At 45.4% G+C, this 17,537-nt stretch overlaps 1 protein-coding gene across 2 annotated transcripts in view; it reads right to left on the reverse strand.

Annotated features, from left to right (window-relative positions):
* LOC410535 (protein lozenge) overlaps positions 1 to 17,537 on the reverse strand; it is an 87,808-nt gene that overhangs the window by 58,260 nt on the left and 12,011 nt on the right. For both annotated transcript variants that reach the window (XM_006564868.3, XM_006564867.3), the window contains one exon: positions 255 to 323. The gene's annotated coding sequence lies outside the window, so the exon portion shown is untranslated. The remainder of the gene's footprint in view (positions 1 to 254; positions 324 to 17,537) is intronic.

Genomic DNA, 17,537 nt, shown 5'->3' on the forward strand with positions numbered 1-17,537 from the left:
AAGCGTAATTGCCGCGTCGATGAAACATCGAATCGCGCCCGTCTTCTATTTTTTACCGCTTCGATCCACGGACCCTCCCCAATTACCCTCCACCCGCCGATAAATCGTATTATCTCCTCTCGAAAATACGCTCGGACACCGGATACCTTTGTTTTCGACCACACGCCCGCGTTGTGCAACCTCGCCTCCCCACCCCCTCCACCCAAACGTTTCCAACCGTTCCAAATCATTCCGTTACAAGGCTGGAACGCTACCTGCTTATCTCCTATCTCCATTGTCCATAAGCATCATCCAACCTTCTCCCTTACGAAATCCTCGTCATTCTGGAAAAAAGAAAAAAAGAAGAAAAATTAACGACGATCTCTAATTACGCGTGGAATAGGCGGGGATCGAGAAGTCGAATATCTCGTCTTCGTCTCGGTTTCTCCCATTACCGAAAAATTAATCCGATTACCGGCACAGCTTCTTAAGTAAATATTTGTACACTTTGCGAAACCCTTTTCCGTCGAAAGGAACAGCGTTTTGCCACCGATCCTCGACTATAGGAGTAGCCGAAATTAGCGCTAGGTCACAGGATTATCCGCTCGTTAAATACACTATCCTCGTAGCGTCGTGTCAATTCCCTTTGTTAACGAGCCTTCGAAAACGAGACTTTACCAACACATCCCTCCGATATTTCCATTCCGTCTGCGACTTTTGCGGTTTGCCGATTTTTCTGCGCCCGTTAAAAAGTTGACAGAAATCGGTTGCCTCGACAGCGACAGCTTCCTTCCATCTCTCGTTCCCATCGAAGAGACCACCGGGAGGAGCGAACAACGGCGCGCGAGAAACTGCGTCTCGCTTTGATCCGACGTTTGCCTTCGCACCGAGACGAGAGATTCTCTCTGGAAACAGGCCGCGTTCGCCTTCGAAATTGCGGCGCGCGGAAACAACTTGGCCACGCGTGTCTAATTTCGTGGGTCGGCCAGAGCCTCGGATACCTGCATCCGCTCTCTACGAGAAGGGAATCCAAGAATCGGATTAAGGGATTTCCTGTTTCTTCCCCAGATCGCGATCTACATTCCTCTCCCTCTCCTCGACAAAAGACCTTCCAAACCGAAAAGGTCCACGAGTGTTTCCTGCTCCTCCACGAGAAATATATATATTAAATCGTTCTCTTCTCGTCGAGATATGAACAAATATCGTATCGTGACGAATGATAGGCGTGGAGGACGAGGTTTGGCGCAACGTGACGGAAAGAGATTCTCTCGTCCACCCCCGGCTCCGTCGCCTTCGAAGGTCATCGAGGGAAAGTTCGGCCACGCTCCTTCGCCCCCTCGCCTCCTTGTGTAAATTATCCGTCTCGTTTGGTCTGTTCTCGGGTAGCCTCGGTGTGGCCGGTGGTCGGTCGCGGCAGCAGGCCACGCGCCATATAATTTCCAAGCAGGCAAATAAAGAGGTGCGCTCACGCCGTAAAAGTTTACGGGAGCTTTCTAACGTGGCAGGGCTTGACGACGAGTCGTCATAAATTTGCAGCCGCCGCCAGTCACCGACTCCCGGCCCGACAATATCCCCTGCGGGGGGACAAAGACGCACGCTCCATCTGACGCTCGTCAACAGAACAACAACAACAACAACAAGGGACAGAACAACAAGAGGAGAGAGGAGTCGTTGTAAAATATTCGTAGAAAATTTTTGAAAAAGGTACGCCGTCTCGGTGGCGGGCGTCCTCTTCTCAGGCCTCCGTTTTCTCCTTTACGATCTCTTCCCAGGGAAAATTCCCTTCCCTTTTGCGGGGATTGTTCAGTGTGCAGGTTTATAATACGAGGCCATTTCACGATCTTTCTCTCTTTCTCCTTCTCCCTTGTTTCTCCGGCTGCGTTTCCCCTCGGTCGCATTGTCATCCCCCGGTCCTGACCCGAGCTGATCGAGTTGAGGACCTAAACGACATAAATATTCGCGTCAATCTACGAGACAATGGCTCGGTGACAAGAAGACCCAGTGACCTAAAAGCGACCGGAAGGTTTTTCCATACAGCTTTTCTCCGCGTAAATTCGTCTCCCGTTCCTTTTTTCTTTCTCTTCCCCCGAAGATAGCGTTTCTTCCTCCTTAACAATTCCTTTTCTTCCTCCGCTTCCTTCCCCATTTTTCCCTCCACGGACGGGTTCCCAAACCAACTTGGTTTTACTCCTCGTTTCCAGCCAGGTAAAAGCTTCGTATCGAATCCGCGACTCGGCGCAAAAATAAAGATAGAATGAAGGGGAAAAAAGAGAGAAGGACTTTCACCGAGTTTATCCAACGGACACCTCGACATCCTTCTCCGCCGAAAAGAGACCACGATCGCGTCCTCGAGTACCTTTTGTACCGTTTCGATGCACGAGAGGAAGGAGGGAGGGAGGAGGAGGGATGGACCGGATCGACGCGTCCCGTGGGATTTGCGCGTACCGTTCTCAATGTCCCGGAAGAGACGCTCGCTATCGCTCGCACCGGGACACCGCTCGCATTCTACGCCATTGTGCCATCTCCTCCGGGAGACACCGTGTAAGGTTACGAATGATTGTCGCGAGGATTCCCGACGACGCGTCCTCAATAAGGATCCAAGACGTCTCAATTACCCTCATCCCCGATACCTGTTCCCACCTTTTTTTTACCTGTCGATCCACCCACCCCGTGCGGTGTACCATTACTTTTCCAAATCGGGAGGGGAGGAGAGCATCCTTCTTCTTTTTTTTTGAATTTCGGTCAACCGAGGGAGGGTTTCGGGAAAATATAATGTACGTTAAAAATCCACCGCCAGCGTTTTATTATATATTTTTGATAAAGCGATGTCACGAAAGAAATAATCGACTTCGTATTTCGTCGATGAAATTTATATCGTGTTAAGAAAGATGATTTTAGTATTTCGAGTTGGAATCAAAAAAAATTTGTGATCGTTTCTCAACGAAATCGAGTTAAATTTTGACTAGGAGGAGAAAAGGAGAAGGGAACAGGAAGCAGCTATCGTTGCACGAGAAATTTTGCGGGAAAGTTTTGCTCGTGCTAGGAAACGACGAGTTTTGTTGGGTTGGGTCCGAGACTAACAGTCGGTCGGCCTGCCGGCCGGCATAATTGAGCTTTGGCCGTAATAAATACAGGAATAACTGGCGTCTCCTCGTAGTCAAGGTCGAACAAACGTTCCGTCCTTCGGGTCGCGTGGAAAGCTTAATCACTCTCACGAAAGATGATCGGTCAAACAGGCTCTCGTGTCTCTTTCCTCTCCTCCTCATCTCTCCCTTCGTCAAAACGAAAGTTTACCTCCTACCTCTATCTTCCGATCCTTCCTTCAATTTTTCCCAATCTTCCTCCAAATCTTTCTTCCCTCCTTTTCATCCCCGTAAATATCTCAATCTCCTAATTAACCTATCTCTCTCTCTCTCTCTCTCTCTTCATCCCCCTCTCGTCCATCCATTTCGAAAAACGCGAAACTCGGGGAATAATACTTTGGCAGGAAGCTCAAACTCGTCGAGTTGAATCGACGAGAGAGAAAGAGAAAGAGAGAGAGAGGAGTTGAGAAAAATCAGAGACGCGTTTTTCCCATCCCTGGGATCGTGAATGAGTTGGAGGCAGGCGGTGAAAACCGCGCGCGGATGAATGGAGAATGGCGAAGGCGTTTTCACCAGTGTGTATATATATATATAGAGTGAAAGAGAAAGAGAAAGAGAGAGAGAGAGGGCCGGAGCTGTTTGGTGACCCGACATAAATCACGGGAAATCTGCTTTATGCTCGCGAGGGCAAACAGCGAGAACGGACGGGGGCCTCATCGACAATGGCGCGGACGTGCAAGTCCGCTGGCCAGATCGCATAATAAACGCGTTTTCCACGCGGCGTGGGCCGCGATCAACCCAGACCAGGGATGGAAGAGGAGGAGGAGGAAGAGGAAGAGGAGGAGGAGGAGACGCAACGTCCTGGAAAAACGCAAACTCCCGGTAAATAAAGCCGTATTCTAGAGGGCTAGGCTGCTCGACAAAACGCGGGATAAATGGACGTTCCACGCATCCCCTCCCCCTTGTTCCGCTGACTCGCGGCGCTGGACGCCACTCCTGTAAAAAAAAAAGAGAGAGAGAAAGAAAGAAAAAAGGGAAGAGAGGGAGAGAAAAGAAAAAAAAAGGAGAAACACGGGGGGGCGTGCTCGAAATCACCGCGTGTTCTACCTGTCTCTTCTGGGAAAGCGAGCATTCTTTATTCGCGAGCGCTGCTCTGTACTTGCTTCCTCTTCCCCCCTCCCCCTCCCTCCTCTCCTCTGCGCCATCCTCCTCCCTCTTTCCCTTTTGCACGGGTGCACGCTTGTTTCTTGCCGTGCCACGCTGTCTAGAATTTTATTCGGCGCGCGCTATGATACGAGTGTAATAGGAAATGGAGACGAGAGCGGTGGAAAAAAATTGTTGTTCCACGGTTCGTTGTCTTTGACGGTGGAACGGAAGCGCGCTCGAATCGTTCCGGTTCGGTCTGGCGAAATTCTAGTTAAGGGATGAATATATACACACACATATATATATATATATATATATATTTATTCTGGTAGTCGCACAAAGGTCGAATTGATTAATTAATTAATTCGATCGGTTAACGCATCCTTCCGAGATTGAAAAAAAAAGGAGAGGAGAGTAGGAAAATTGCGGTCGAAGCGGATCCGTTGAAGGCGAAACCGAGGCGGAATCGTTGGAAAATATTCATCGCGCGCCGACTCTGGTAACGCGTTTCGAATGCTCCGTCTCCGGTGGAGATCGAGGTTGCACGTGCAGCACAAGAGACTTGGGCCCCCTCCCCACCCGTCCGCCGCCCGTTAATCTTTGCCCGGAGTGAAAAGCTGCGACGGGGGCGTGTCGCGTTTGATTACACACAGAAGTCGACAGCTTTTATGGGAAAGGAAGCGGAAGCGAGTGTGTCGCGCTTTGTTTGCGCGGCGAGAGTCGCGCTCTTCCCCCGCGCGGGGGAAAATGGAAGAGGTGGAGGGTGGAGGGGAAGAAGGGAGAAGGAGAGCGAATCTAAAAACCCGAACAAATTACCAAAAGATTCGGCCGAAAATGCGAGGACGACCGATCGGAGCTTGACCTGCTCCGACCATTGTTGTCGATCAAATTGTCACGCAGGGGAAAGAAACCTTATTCCTCGGGGCGGGATATATTGAAACGATTTTCCTTCGTTTCTCGAGTACTGGGAACGGAGAATAGAGGGAGGAAAAAAAGCTGTTTCTTCTTAGGAAGATTCTCCACCTAAGAGGACGCGTTAATTTTTTTTTTTTCCAACCACGGCGAGGAGAATTGCCACAACGCACGAGGATGAGAGCGATCGATAAGTCTTCGTTATTGCACACGGTTGTAAACTGCAGTTGCTCGTCTCGAGGTAAACAACACACGGAGGTAACACTTCTTCGCAACAAGTTATTTTCGTGTTATATACTTGTTCCACGGCAGCGGAGTACCGCACTGGTGCCGCAGCCTGGGCTATTCTGGTTTTCATATTTTTAGCCCCGGTACACGCTTGTATCATGATCGAGGCAAAAGCTTGGGATCGGGAGGAAAGCAAATCTCTGGAAAACTCGCGATCCCAAATTTCCAATTCTGATACGCCAATTTCACTTTCAAATTTCAATCGTTTCCCAATCTCCCGATATTTGCTAAATTCTTCCTCCACGCTCGAAACCGGAACTAATACTCGGTAAATAGGTAATTTAACAATCTTCATTTTCTTCATTTCCTTTCTCTCGAGGCTGCTTAAAAAAGCCTGCTTGAAAGCTCGATTTTCAAATCTATGAAAAAAAAGAAAAAAGGAACTCGTTATCCTGCAAAATCGAGAGATCCGGTTTCTGGAAGAATTCGTCGTCGTCGTCGTCGGAAGCTGTGCGGAGGCGAAACCTCAAAGTCTGCGCGGAGAAACCTCTTGCTTGCCAAACGGTGGGTCGACGCTTAAAAATACAAATTCGACGAACAAAGGGAGAAGCGTTATCGGCACGGTGGGATCCTGTCGGTCGGCATCTCTCAAGGAGAGAAGGGAAAAAAAAAAAGGAAGGAGGGGGGCAGAGACGCGCTGGGTCGCAGAGGAGGAACACGCTTTCGAGAAGAAGCGTCGGCTCATCATGGGTGCCAACCCCCCGCGGCTCGACCTCGAAACTCGCAGGGGGTCGTTCGTTCTGGAATTTGTCTCCTTCGAGATATCCTCCGAGTTCTTCTTTCGACACGAAAATTACGGCCTCTTTCGAGACACTTTAACTAATCGACGGCGTGTCGACGGGCATTCGTCACGTTATTGGCGAATTAATTTATCGGTGGTGCTTTTCCGGACGCTGAACGGAATCTGTTTGCCCGGTTCTCGGTTCTATTCTGGTTTCTACGTTTTCGAGAATAAGGGGACGACGATCCGAGGAACGAGACGAGGAAGGAAAAATTGTTGTCATCTTATCGTCTCTGGTCGAGAGCGAGGACAATTGAGGGAGCGGAAACGAGATTAAAAAGAAATTTCCACGAGATGGAGGGAAAGAGGGAAATGCAGACGGCCTAATCGTTACCAAATTTTAGGCCATCAGTCATCCGCAATAGAGACATTCCTCGAGGCAACTTGGAGGTTGGGTTTTGCGGGTGTTTATGGAACCAACAGTACGCCCCTTCTACGTCCCTCTTCTTCACGTCCATCCTCGGAAACCTCAATTGTATTCTCTTAGGATTTTACTTCTCGCCTGACCGTGTGCCCTCGACAGGCCCACAGCTGCCGAAAACTACTTTCGAAAACGACTCTGCAACTCGACGACTATAAATAAAAATAACCGCAAAATGTACGAATTATTACATTTTTATCGCATTTTTCCTTTCTTTTCTTTCTTTCTTTCTCTCTTTCTTTCTTTCTTTTTTTTTTTAATAAATTCCTACCTCGTGCAAGAAAAATTATTTTCTCGAATACGATTCTGAAACGCAAACTATTTAAACGAGGGGGGGAAAAAAGAAGAAGAAAATTTTAGTAAATGCAACTTAAAAGGATTTCCAGTTAATCCTATGAAAAAGGTATACCTTTGAAAATCAGTACCATACAAGTCTAGAGACGCTTTGTATCGTCGTTTCATTATCATAATCCGATTATAATACCGGTGAACAACCACGATTCACCTGCCTAAACAATCAAAATAAAACGAAAAGGGGGACAGGGAGGGAGAGAAAGAAAGAGGGAGACGGACAAATAGAGAGAGAATGATGGAGGAAGCGGAAGTTGAGAAGAGAGGAAGTTGAGGTCCCTTTTGGCCTCAACGCGAGGCTATCAACGAGCCGTCCATATATTTACTCGTTGAGACCGCGCCTCCTTTATCTCGTTCGGTGCTTCCACGGTCATCGTCGCAAATTTCGCCCATTTATCCGGACCGTTCCACGGACAATGAGAGGGAGAGCGAGGCGGGCGTAGCAGCAAGTCGCGCGACCGTGCACGGGAGAGAGTTTCCCCAATTTCGAGGCTAACAGAGAGACGATTCGTTCCGGCTGTAATGCGTTTATGGCACCGTGTCCGCTGCGTCCCGCGTCCGTCACGCTTCCTTCCCGTGTTACAGGACCCGTTCGACGTGCTAAGGAGACCTAAAGACTCTGTTTTGTAGGACGGGCGTCCCCCGCAGCAGGCGTCGTCCACGTTCCTTCGATCATCGTCCATCGCTTTCCTTTTTTTTTCTTCCTTTTTTTTTTTTCTTTCAAAAACAGAATCTCGCCCCGCCATCCTTTCCTTTTCCTTCGATTAGTCTCTCGGATCTCTCGACTTTTCTCCCTCCAATTCGAGCCCAACAGTTTCAAAGTTGTCGTCGAGGAAAACATACCGTTCTCAGGGATCGATGGAGGATCTTTTCCTTTTCCTTCGATTAGGTGGATCTCTAGATTTTTCTTGGATTCGAGTTGAACAGATTCAAAGTTGTCAACGAGAAAAATATATATAGTTCTCAAGGATCGATGAAGAATTGTTTTCTTTTCCTTCGATTAGTTGGATCTCTGACTTCTTCTTAGTTTAAAGATTCAAAGTTGTCGTCGAGAAAAACATACTGTTCTCAAGGATCGATGAAGAATTTTTTTCTTTTCCTTCGATTAGTTGGATCTCTCTTTTCTTGGATTCTAGTTGAACGGATTCAAAGTTGTCATTGAGAAAAATGTATATAGTTCTTAAGAATCGATGAAGAATTTTTTCCTTTTCCTTCAATTAGTTGGATCTTTGAACTCTCTTCACTTAAATAGATTTAAAATTGTCGTCAAGAAAAACATACCGTTCTCAGGGATCGATGGAGGATCTTTTCCTTTTCCTTCGATTAGGTGGATCTCTAGATTTTTCTTGGATTCGAGTTGAACAAATTCAAAGTTGTCATCGAGAAAAATATATATTGTTCTCAAGGATCGATGAAGAACTTTTTTCTTTTCCTTCGATTAGTTGGATCTCTGAACTCTTTTCTTAAATAGATTTAAAGTTGTCGTCAAGAAAAAAATACTGTTCTCAAGGATCTTTTCCTTTTCCTTCGATTAGTTGGATTTCTCGATTTTTCTTCAATTCGAATTGAACAGATTCAAAGTTATCATCGAGAAAAATGTATATTGTTCTCAAGGATCGATGAAGAATTTTTTTCTTTTCCTTCGATTAATTGGATCTCTCTTTTCTTGGATTCTAGTTAAACGGATTCAAAGTTGTCATTGAGAAAAATGTAATATAGTTCTTAAGAATCGATGAAGAATTTTTTCCTTTTCCTTCAATTAGTTGGATCTTTGAACTCTCTTCATTTAAATAGATTTAAAGTTGTCGTCAAGAAAAACATACCGTTCTCAGGGATCGATGGAAGATCTTTTCCTTTTCCTTCGATTAGGTGGATCTCTAGATTTTTCTTCGATTCTAGTTGAACAGATTCAAAATTGTCATCGAGAAAAATATATATAGTTCTCAAGTATCGATGAAGAATTTTTTTCTTTTCCTTCGATTAGTTGGATCTCTCAACTTTTCTTGGATTCGAGTTGAACAGATTCAAAGTTATCATTGCGAAAGACATATTATTCTTAAGGATCGAAGGAGGATTTTTTTCTTTTCCTTTGATTAGTTGCATCTCTGAACTTTTTTCACTTAAACAGATTCAAAGTTGACATTGAAAAAAATATATTATTCTCAAGAATAGAAAGAAGATCGATCGAGAATACTTGTCGATATTGGTCGATATCTCGTTTCATCATCGTTTTCTTTTCCTTCGATTAATTGGATTTCTGAATTTTTTTCAGTTAAACAAGTTCAAAGTTGTCATTGAGAAAAATATATTATTCTCAAGAATCGATGAAGAATTTTTTTTCTTTTCCTTCGATTAGTCTCGGATCTCTCAACTTTTTTCAATTAAACAGATTCAAAGTTGTCGTTGAGAAAAATATATTATTCTCAAAAATAGAAAGAGTATCGATCGGAGAGAATACTTGTCGATATTGATCGATATCTCGTTTCACCATCCTTTCCTTCGATTAGTAGAAGATCTATAAAGATCTATGAAGTTTCTTCTTATATTCGAGTTGAACAAATTCAAAATTGTCGTCGAGGAAAACATATTATTCTCAAGAATAAAAAGAGGATCGATCGAGAATATTTGTCAATATTGATCGATATCTTATTTCACCATCCTTCCATTAGTAGGATCTATATAAAAGTTTCTTCTTATATTCGAGTTGAACAGATTCAAAATTGTCATTGCGAAAAACATATTATTCTCAAGGATCGAAGGAGGATCGATCGAAAAGAAAATTTCTAAACTCGTCGACATAGCTCGATCAACACGATTATCTCTTCTTTCGAAATGCGAATCGAGATACGAAAGGAGGTTGAGAAAAAGAGAGAGAGAAAGGGAAAGAGGGATGGTCGATAGCGAACCGAAGTAGAAAGTTTCGATCGGAAGGATCGAGAGGTGGATGAAGTCGGCGGTGCCCAGGCCGCCGCGTATAACCACGGATTGCCGGGGTTCTTTATGGGCAATCTATGGTGATGGAGATGATAGGCAAGCAGATATACGTAAACCTGATTCCGGAGGATCTTCCGCGACCCTACTGGAAGCGAGTACGCGGCCGGAGAAGCGTCGGGAGAACCGCCTCGATTCCCCAATAGTTTAACTTACGGCCGGATTTACTGGCGGAGATAGGAGAACCCTCGCGTATTGGCTGATAGACCCGCGACACCTACGCTCTCACGGATCCTCAGCGATCCTCAAACTTGCCCGGATTTTTCACTCGCCGTCCAAAGAAAAGTCACGCCACTTTTCCTAAATTTCTCATCCAACCATCCTCTCTCCTCCATTTCCACCGCTACTAATTTCTACTAATTCCATCGATTCACGATTACGAGAAAAAAAAAAAAAAAAGAAAACACCGGTTCGCGATTTTCCAACGACTGCGTATCGATTAAATCTGTCGGATCGGTTTGATCCCGGCCCCCAATTTCTGCAACTCGCGTGGACGGAAGAAAGGAGGGATAGAGGGAGGGAGGGTGTTGGATGCACAGCGAGCAGGAAGCACTTGGGACGCGGAGGAAGCACCCCTGGTTGAACGACAGCGGCGGGCGAAAGAGAATAGAGGCGGAATAGAGGAGAGGGAAGACGGAGGGTAAGAGAGGAGAACAGTGGGTATGGTTCCAGGGGGAGGGAAAGAGAGAGAGAGAGAGAGGAAAGGAGCATCGCGGGAGGGAGACGGGGAAAGAGCAAAGAGAGAGCGAAGGGATGGAGCGCGTTGGTCTCATCTTGCCTCCACAAAGCGGCGCCGCATCAGATAGCATTTGTTTTAAATATATGGATCGGAGGGTGTGGGCGGTCGCGCGAACGGCAACTGCGAGGGACGACACGAGGAGAGAAAGGGAGAAGGGTGGCCGAGGGGAGGGGTAGGTGTATACGATACTCGGTGTATCCTACGCGAAAACCGGCCCGCACTTTTATCGCGACTCCCTCTCCGAACAGGGGAGATCGACGGGGATGAGAAAAGAAAGAGAGAAAGAGAGAGGAGGAACAACCCCGTTATACGACACAACTCGTTTTCCTCGGTATTCCCTAGTTTCAGAAGCCAATACTCCACACCCCCCCGACTCTTGGATACAGTCGAACGAATCTCCCCTTCCTCCCCCTCGTCCCAACCTCTTCTCTAACCTCCCTGCGGCCAGATATCGGCTTCCCAATAAGCTAACCGAGTGCTCCGCGCTCCGGTTACCACCGGTATCCCTGTCCTGGTTTCCTTCCAGAATCGGTTCCGTATCGGTTCAAACGGAACCTCCTCCTCCTCCTCCTCCCCCCAGTCGCGATATTTTACGCGACCCCGCACTTTTCCGCCCAAATTACGCGCACGATTATTTGCCGGGAGGACGGCCTCGTTCGAAATCGGGGGAAGAGGAGGATTTCGGGAAAGGGACGCTATTAGAATCGGACAGAATCTCTACTAGGATCGATTCGCGCTTCAATTTTCTTCTCTCTCTTTTTCTTCGAGGGACGCTCGATTATCTCGCGACCACTTACGACGGTACATGCGACAACGTCCAACGAGGACCCGATCTCACGCAGAGCGAGATCCCATCCGACCACCTCCCGCGCCTACCCGACAGGGGTCTTCCGGCCTCTCCTCCACCCCGCTATATATAAAATACGCGCATCATGCGCGCGTATTATATCTCCACGGGAAAATTAACGGGCCTCCTCTCAATGCAACTTGTCGAACTCGAGCAGCCTTTTCAAGATGTTTCTTTAAACGGTGTTTGACAAATTGCCATCCGATCTATATAATATCAAAGAGACGGAAAGAAGAAAGAGATCCTTCCAACGATATATATATATATATATATATATATATTTACAAATAAATATTGCAAGCAAGCCTCGTTCCATCTCGAACGGAATTCGCAATTCCGATATATCTCTCCTACCAGCGAGATACTATCCCCGATCTATCGTATCGGGGCGAAAGAAAGTTCGTTTTTCAGGGAAAAGGTTTCAGCTTAATTTGCCCCGGTGTCTGAAAGAAAAAAAAAAAGGAAGAGAAGGGGGGAAAAAGAAGAAATTGCCGGCACAAATTTCGCGCGAGAAAGCATTCCTCCGTGCCCGATCGGGGCGACAAAGAGAAGCTCCGAGTCACCACGATCGCGTTAAAATCAGACGGGAAAAAGAAAAGAGAGAGAGAGAGAGAAGGAGAGAGAGAGAGAAAGGCACTTGTAGGGGGTCAGAGGTCGCTCGAATTTCACACGTGGATTAACTCTCCGTCGAGTGGAGAGTGTACTCCACCTCCTCGTCCAACTTCCTCTCGTTTTTCAACCCCCTCCCCGCGCGCCAGAGGCCTTGGCGCTACAACGAATTCCGAGATCCACCCTGTGCAGCCGCTAATGAACGTCCGCGCGGCCTGCGACATAACCTTCCCCCCCCTCCATCTCCATCGATACGGTACACGTACAAGGGAAGTGCATGACAACCAGCCACCTGGACGATCAAGTCCAGAACGTTGTGCGAAAGGGGGTGGTGGTGGTGGTGGTGGTGGTGGTGGTCGTGTGAGCCGTGCTCATCGTATTAAATCTCCTTCGAGCTTTCCCTCTCTTTCTGCCTTTCTCTCTCTCTCTCTCTCTGCGTCCATCCATCTCGTAATTCGAGCTGACTTCAAATAAAACCGTCAGTCAAGTATTATACCGCCGACACCACCCCCTTCGCGCAGCTTCGCCCAGCTTCGAGCGTCGAAGGAGATTGTTCCACGGTGGACGAGGCGCGGTTCTTGACACCGTGCAAAACATACCGATACATGTCCATTTTTTTCTCTCTCTCTCTTTGGACAGATTCCATTTGTCCGGAATCTACATCTTTCCAGAGATTTTTTTTCGAGAAAATTTTTCTGTCCAAGGATCGATAGATATCGGGCAGATATTCTATTAGGTTATTTCGTGAACGATGAAATTGCTGAATAAATGAATCGTATAATTTCATCAATTTATCATTTTGGAATATTGTCCTCTTACATTTCCTTGATAAGTTCTTTTAACTGTACCGTTATTGAATTTTAGAATATTATTCCTGTAGGAGTTTGGCTGGCGAAGCATATCGAAATATTAAAGTTTCGGAGAAGATTCTATCGTTCGATTTCAAAAATTCGTCTCTGGGAAGAAGAGAATCTTGAAATCTTGAACCTCGAGATATTGAACAAAGATGAATCGAAAGCAGAGTTATCTCCAATGACTTTTCAGACATTTGGACCGATAAAGTGAAAAAATTGGAAAAGTTTTGGAAATCCCCATTTTTGAATAGAATTGTAACCTGTGACGAGAAATCGAATCTTACACGATAATCGTACACGATCTGATTGGACGCTAATGAAAATCCCAAACGAATATCTGAAACAAACTATCGAAAAAAATTATGGTGACTGTATGAGGAATAATTTTTCTGTAAAAGGAATTCATTGTACTTTTCTAAAACGAGAAGATACCAGCAGTGTTCTATCGCCGAGAAATTGATTTTAAGAAACAACCCTCTTTAGTCGATAGATCTATTCTCGACATGGTAACGCTCGACATACACCACTCTAGAAAAATTAGCTGAATCGATATACGAAATCTTAAACCCGTCTCACCAAATATTTCACCGATTTCACTTGTTTCGTTATTCGTTTTTAAAAAATAATAAATTCGAAAAGCTGTAATCGCAACGTTCCAAGAATTTCTAAAGTGAAGTTTTATAAAATGGAATATGTCGGTTGGAATCTCATAGGATAACAATAATGAAAGTAACAATTTTATGTAATGCGGCCTAATTAATTATCTAGTCATCTAATTAATGATATACTCCCATGATAAAGAAATTTTGAATTAAATAAAACTATCTGACACGTGTCTCGAAAAATGTAATATAAATGGCAAAACTAGAATTTGTTTCGTTTCGAACAAATAAACACGAATCATCGTTGATATTTTCGGAATTCCGCAACTTTTACGATTCCTCCCTGGCTGGCCAATTTCTCCGTCCCGTTTTTAACGTCGCAACGAAGGCATTATTGAAGAGAACGGCGCAGGACCGAATGCAAATAGAATGCGAATTGGCCGTTTGCAGTTTAAGAGAGATTCGACGATGAGAGCACCGGTTAAAGAAGAAGCGTTCGCTCGATTCGTTCGTTTTCTACAGAGGGGGTTGTTACCTTTAGGGGTAATTCAACGAGGTCCAGTTCTATCCTGACCACGTCGAATCGTCTCGTAAAAACTTTAGCTTCCAAAGAATCGGGCGAGTTAGGTCGCAAACAATTCCCTTCGAGGAAACGATCGAAAATTGAAAAACTCGCGCGAAAAACGAGTCATTTCCCGTTGGCAAATGATCTCCAAGTTTTCAAAAAGAAAAAAAGAAAAGACAATCGTGAAATTTCGAAACGATTTTTTTCTTAAAACGATTTGTCTTTGAAGAATTAAATTTTCGAAAAATTGTATACGTTGTCGGGAAGGAAATAATCAAGAGACAATGCGTTCGTTGGAATTTGAAAGAGAGAAAGAGAGAGGTAACGCCACGTGCTGGAACGAAGGATGATAGGAAAGGAAAGGGTCCTGGAAACAGTGGTAGTGAAGGGGATGCGTTTCGGGCTAATGATAGACCGATAAAGGGTTATTTCGTTAATCGAGGAGCGTTCAACCTTACCAAACTCTCGGTCCAACTCTTTTGTTGGGAAACGGTACACAAGCCCAGAAGACCCATCCGTCTCTGTAAATTGTCCAGTTCCGCGACCAGGCTTCCTGGTAAGGGGTCCATCGTAAAAGGAACACGCATAACGGGTTTGTGAAAATTTACGATTTCGTTGTTTGGATATGGCCAAGTGGCGCGCAACTCGTTCAACCATCGACCCTTTTCGCCATTTTCCTATTCCCACCTCCCCCTTCCCTCCCTTCCCTGTTAGAGCTACGAGATTCTCGAAAATTCTCCCCGACGAAAAATTCTTCTCCCGACACGAAACACCTCGCCCGGGACAACAATTTTTCACTTTTCGGAAAATATAATATTTTTCGGATCGAGAACGAAATATATTCGTTCGTTTCTTTCTAGAAAAATCCCCGACACGCACAAGTCTCGTCACACAAGTCTCGTGAGCAAGGGTAAGATTTACAATCTTCGTTCAGAGTGAGAGAGGGGAAAAAAAAGCAACGGTTTCTTCGCGTAACGGAGACGTTCCGTTCCGTTTTTTCCATCATCTCTTCCCATCTCTTCGCTTCGAAGAGATTTTTACCGTTTTCTTCGTCCTTTCCTCCTTCTTTTTTTCTTTTTTTTTTTTTTTTTTTTAGGTAGAAGAAACGATTTGTGCCAATGTTTTACGATAACGTAACGGTGCTTTATGAATTTATGCCAAGTCGTTCCGACCGTCACATCCCTTCCCCCGCCTTCTCGACTTTTAAGGGTTATACAACCCTTGCGGAGTATTCCCTTCGCGCGCTTTTTCCCTCTTTTTTATTACTTCCTCGAGAACTTCCCTCTCTCTCTCTCTCTCTCTCTCTGTTCGTTTCTTCGAGGCTTGAATCAACTTTACTGCCAGTCGAAAGGCTTAGCGGTAGAAAAGTCAACTCGACGGTATTTCGTCGAAGGAAGGGAGAGAATTAACCCGGTCTCTCGTTTTTATGATTTTTTAAAGAAAAAGAGCCAGAGGTATGTACCGTTTTTTACCCCTTCTCTCTCTCTCCCTCGGTGCATGTGGGTCACTCCGTACAAATACCCGACTTCCTTCGTTTTTACCGTTTTTTTCTTCCCCTTCCCTTCCACCGTTCCGGAAATTCAGGTACCGGCTGTACCTTCACCCTACTCGTTTTTCTAGGGTTATTGGCGATCGATCTCCACCTTGCAAATCACTCGGGTACACGTTGCTCTTTTCATCGTCGCGCGTATTTTTCCCGAAAGGATCGAGCTAATTTCATCTCGAAGGAAAGGATAAATCAAAATTTTTTTGAAATCCTTCCAATATGGAAAAATTTTAAATTCTTCATCGTGACGATTAACAATATATATCGAGAGAGATTCGTCGAGTGATAATATCGATAACTTTGTTAACGACGATGAACAATTTGACGATTGGAAAAATCATTGGAAAGATATTCTTCTTTCGTTGAGAAAAACGAAAGCGCCAAGTTGGTGTATATATATGTGTGTGTGTGTGTATGTATACAAGCTATAGGGGAATAATGGGATAAACAAGCAGGATAGCTTCTTGAAAGAGTCTGGAGAAAAAGCTTAATGGGAGCTAAACTCTCTTTACGGTCGAAAAGTTTTCTTAGGTGGCAATGACCCAGTTTAACAGCGCCTACACCATTATGGTCGATTTTTATGCCTTTACAAGGTCGACGCTGGTGCATGCGGGTGAATGGCGAAGATGGGAAACGAGAACCCGAAAAGTGGGATACCGTTTCGTGTTTTTCTGGATCAGGGGCCCACCTAACGGTGGTTGTGTTTTTAATAACGGTGTCGTATATTTTAATAGGATTGCTCTTCTTTTTTTCGTTTATTTCTCTCTTTCTTCCATTCTTCCCTTCCTTCGAGGCGAGAACAAAGGCGAGGGCGTTTTCATTGGCCTTCGTCCGCACTAATTTTTGACCAAAACAGGGCAGTTTTTTGGCCTCGGCCCTCCACGAATCTGGAACATTTTTTCTTACGACCGTCAGTCGTAAAGAAATAAACTAAAGAAAAGTTCGTTTTTTTGATTTACGACGCTCGGTCTTGCCTTTTCAAATACTTCCCCAATACTCTCTTCTTTGGAGATCAAGGTTAGGATTTACTGCGCGCTCGACGAAAACTCGGCGAGAGATTCCGGCCGTTTTCGGAAGGGAATGATGGTTCTCGATGATGGGCCCATAAGAGAGTCGTCCTCCGGGAATACGTTACGTTATCTTTATCTTACGAAAATGAAAGACGGGGGCCAATGAAAGACGAGGCCACAGTGATGCTAATCAACCGAGTAATCTCTTCTAATACGCGTTTTAGAATGCGCGACGTGACGCGCGGTTAGACCAGCTGCGCGGTCTACCCTCCTCTTCCTCGTCCTCCCTTAAATAAAAGGGTGTCGAGAAGAAAACCGTCCAGCGTTAACGTGTCTCTCGTTACGAGATAAACGCCAACAACAACATTCCCTTACTATTTACGAATTTCAGTATGTAAAAAAGTACATATATCCCTGTTAAATCGAAAAAGAAAGGAAAAGAGAAAAAAGGGGAAAAATCGGTGGCTTTTTTTTCCCCCCTTCAGCCACTTTACGTCACAACGCGAGAGAACAACGAGACGAGGTTGAACAAGCTCGTAGAATATAAATCCGAGATGCGAAACGCAGAAATGGTGGTGGTCAGAGATGGTGCGGAAAGCATCGAAATCCCAGCAGCCTCGTATCATCTCCGCTGGAAAGGAAATACACCACAATGAACGTTTTAAAGTAAACCATGCGACGCATGCAACCGTCTCTCTCTCTCCCTCTCTCTCTCTGTCTCTCGGCCAAAGCCAGACCACCACCATCCAAATTCAAACATGCCACCCCTTCGCTCCGCGTTCTTGCACACACGCAGAGGATCGCAGAGGGCGC

The sequence above is a fragment of the Apis mellifera genome, linkage group LG14, assembly GCF_003254395.2.
Source record: "Apis mellifera strain DH4 linkage group LG14, Amel_HAv3.1, whole genome shotgun sequence".
NCBI classification, from domain to species: Eukaryota; Metazoa; Arthropoda; class Insecta; order Hymenoptera; family Apidae; genus Apis; species Apis mellifera.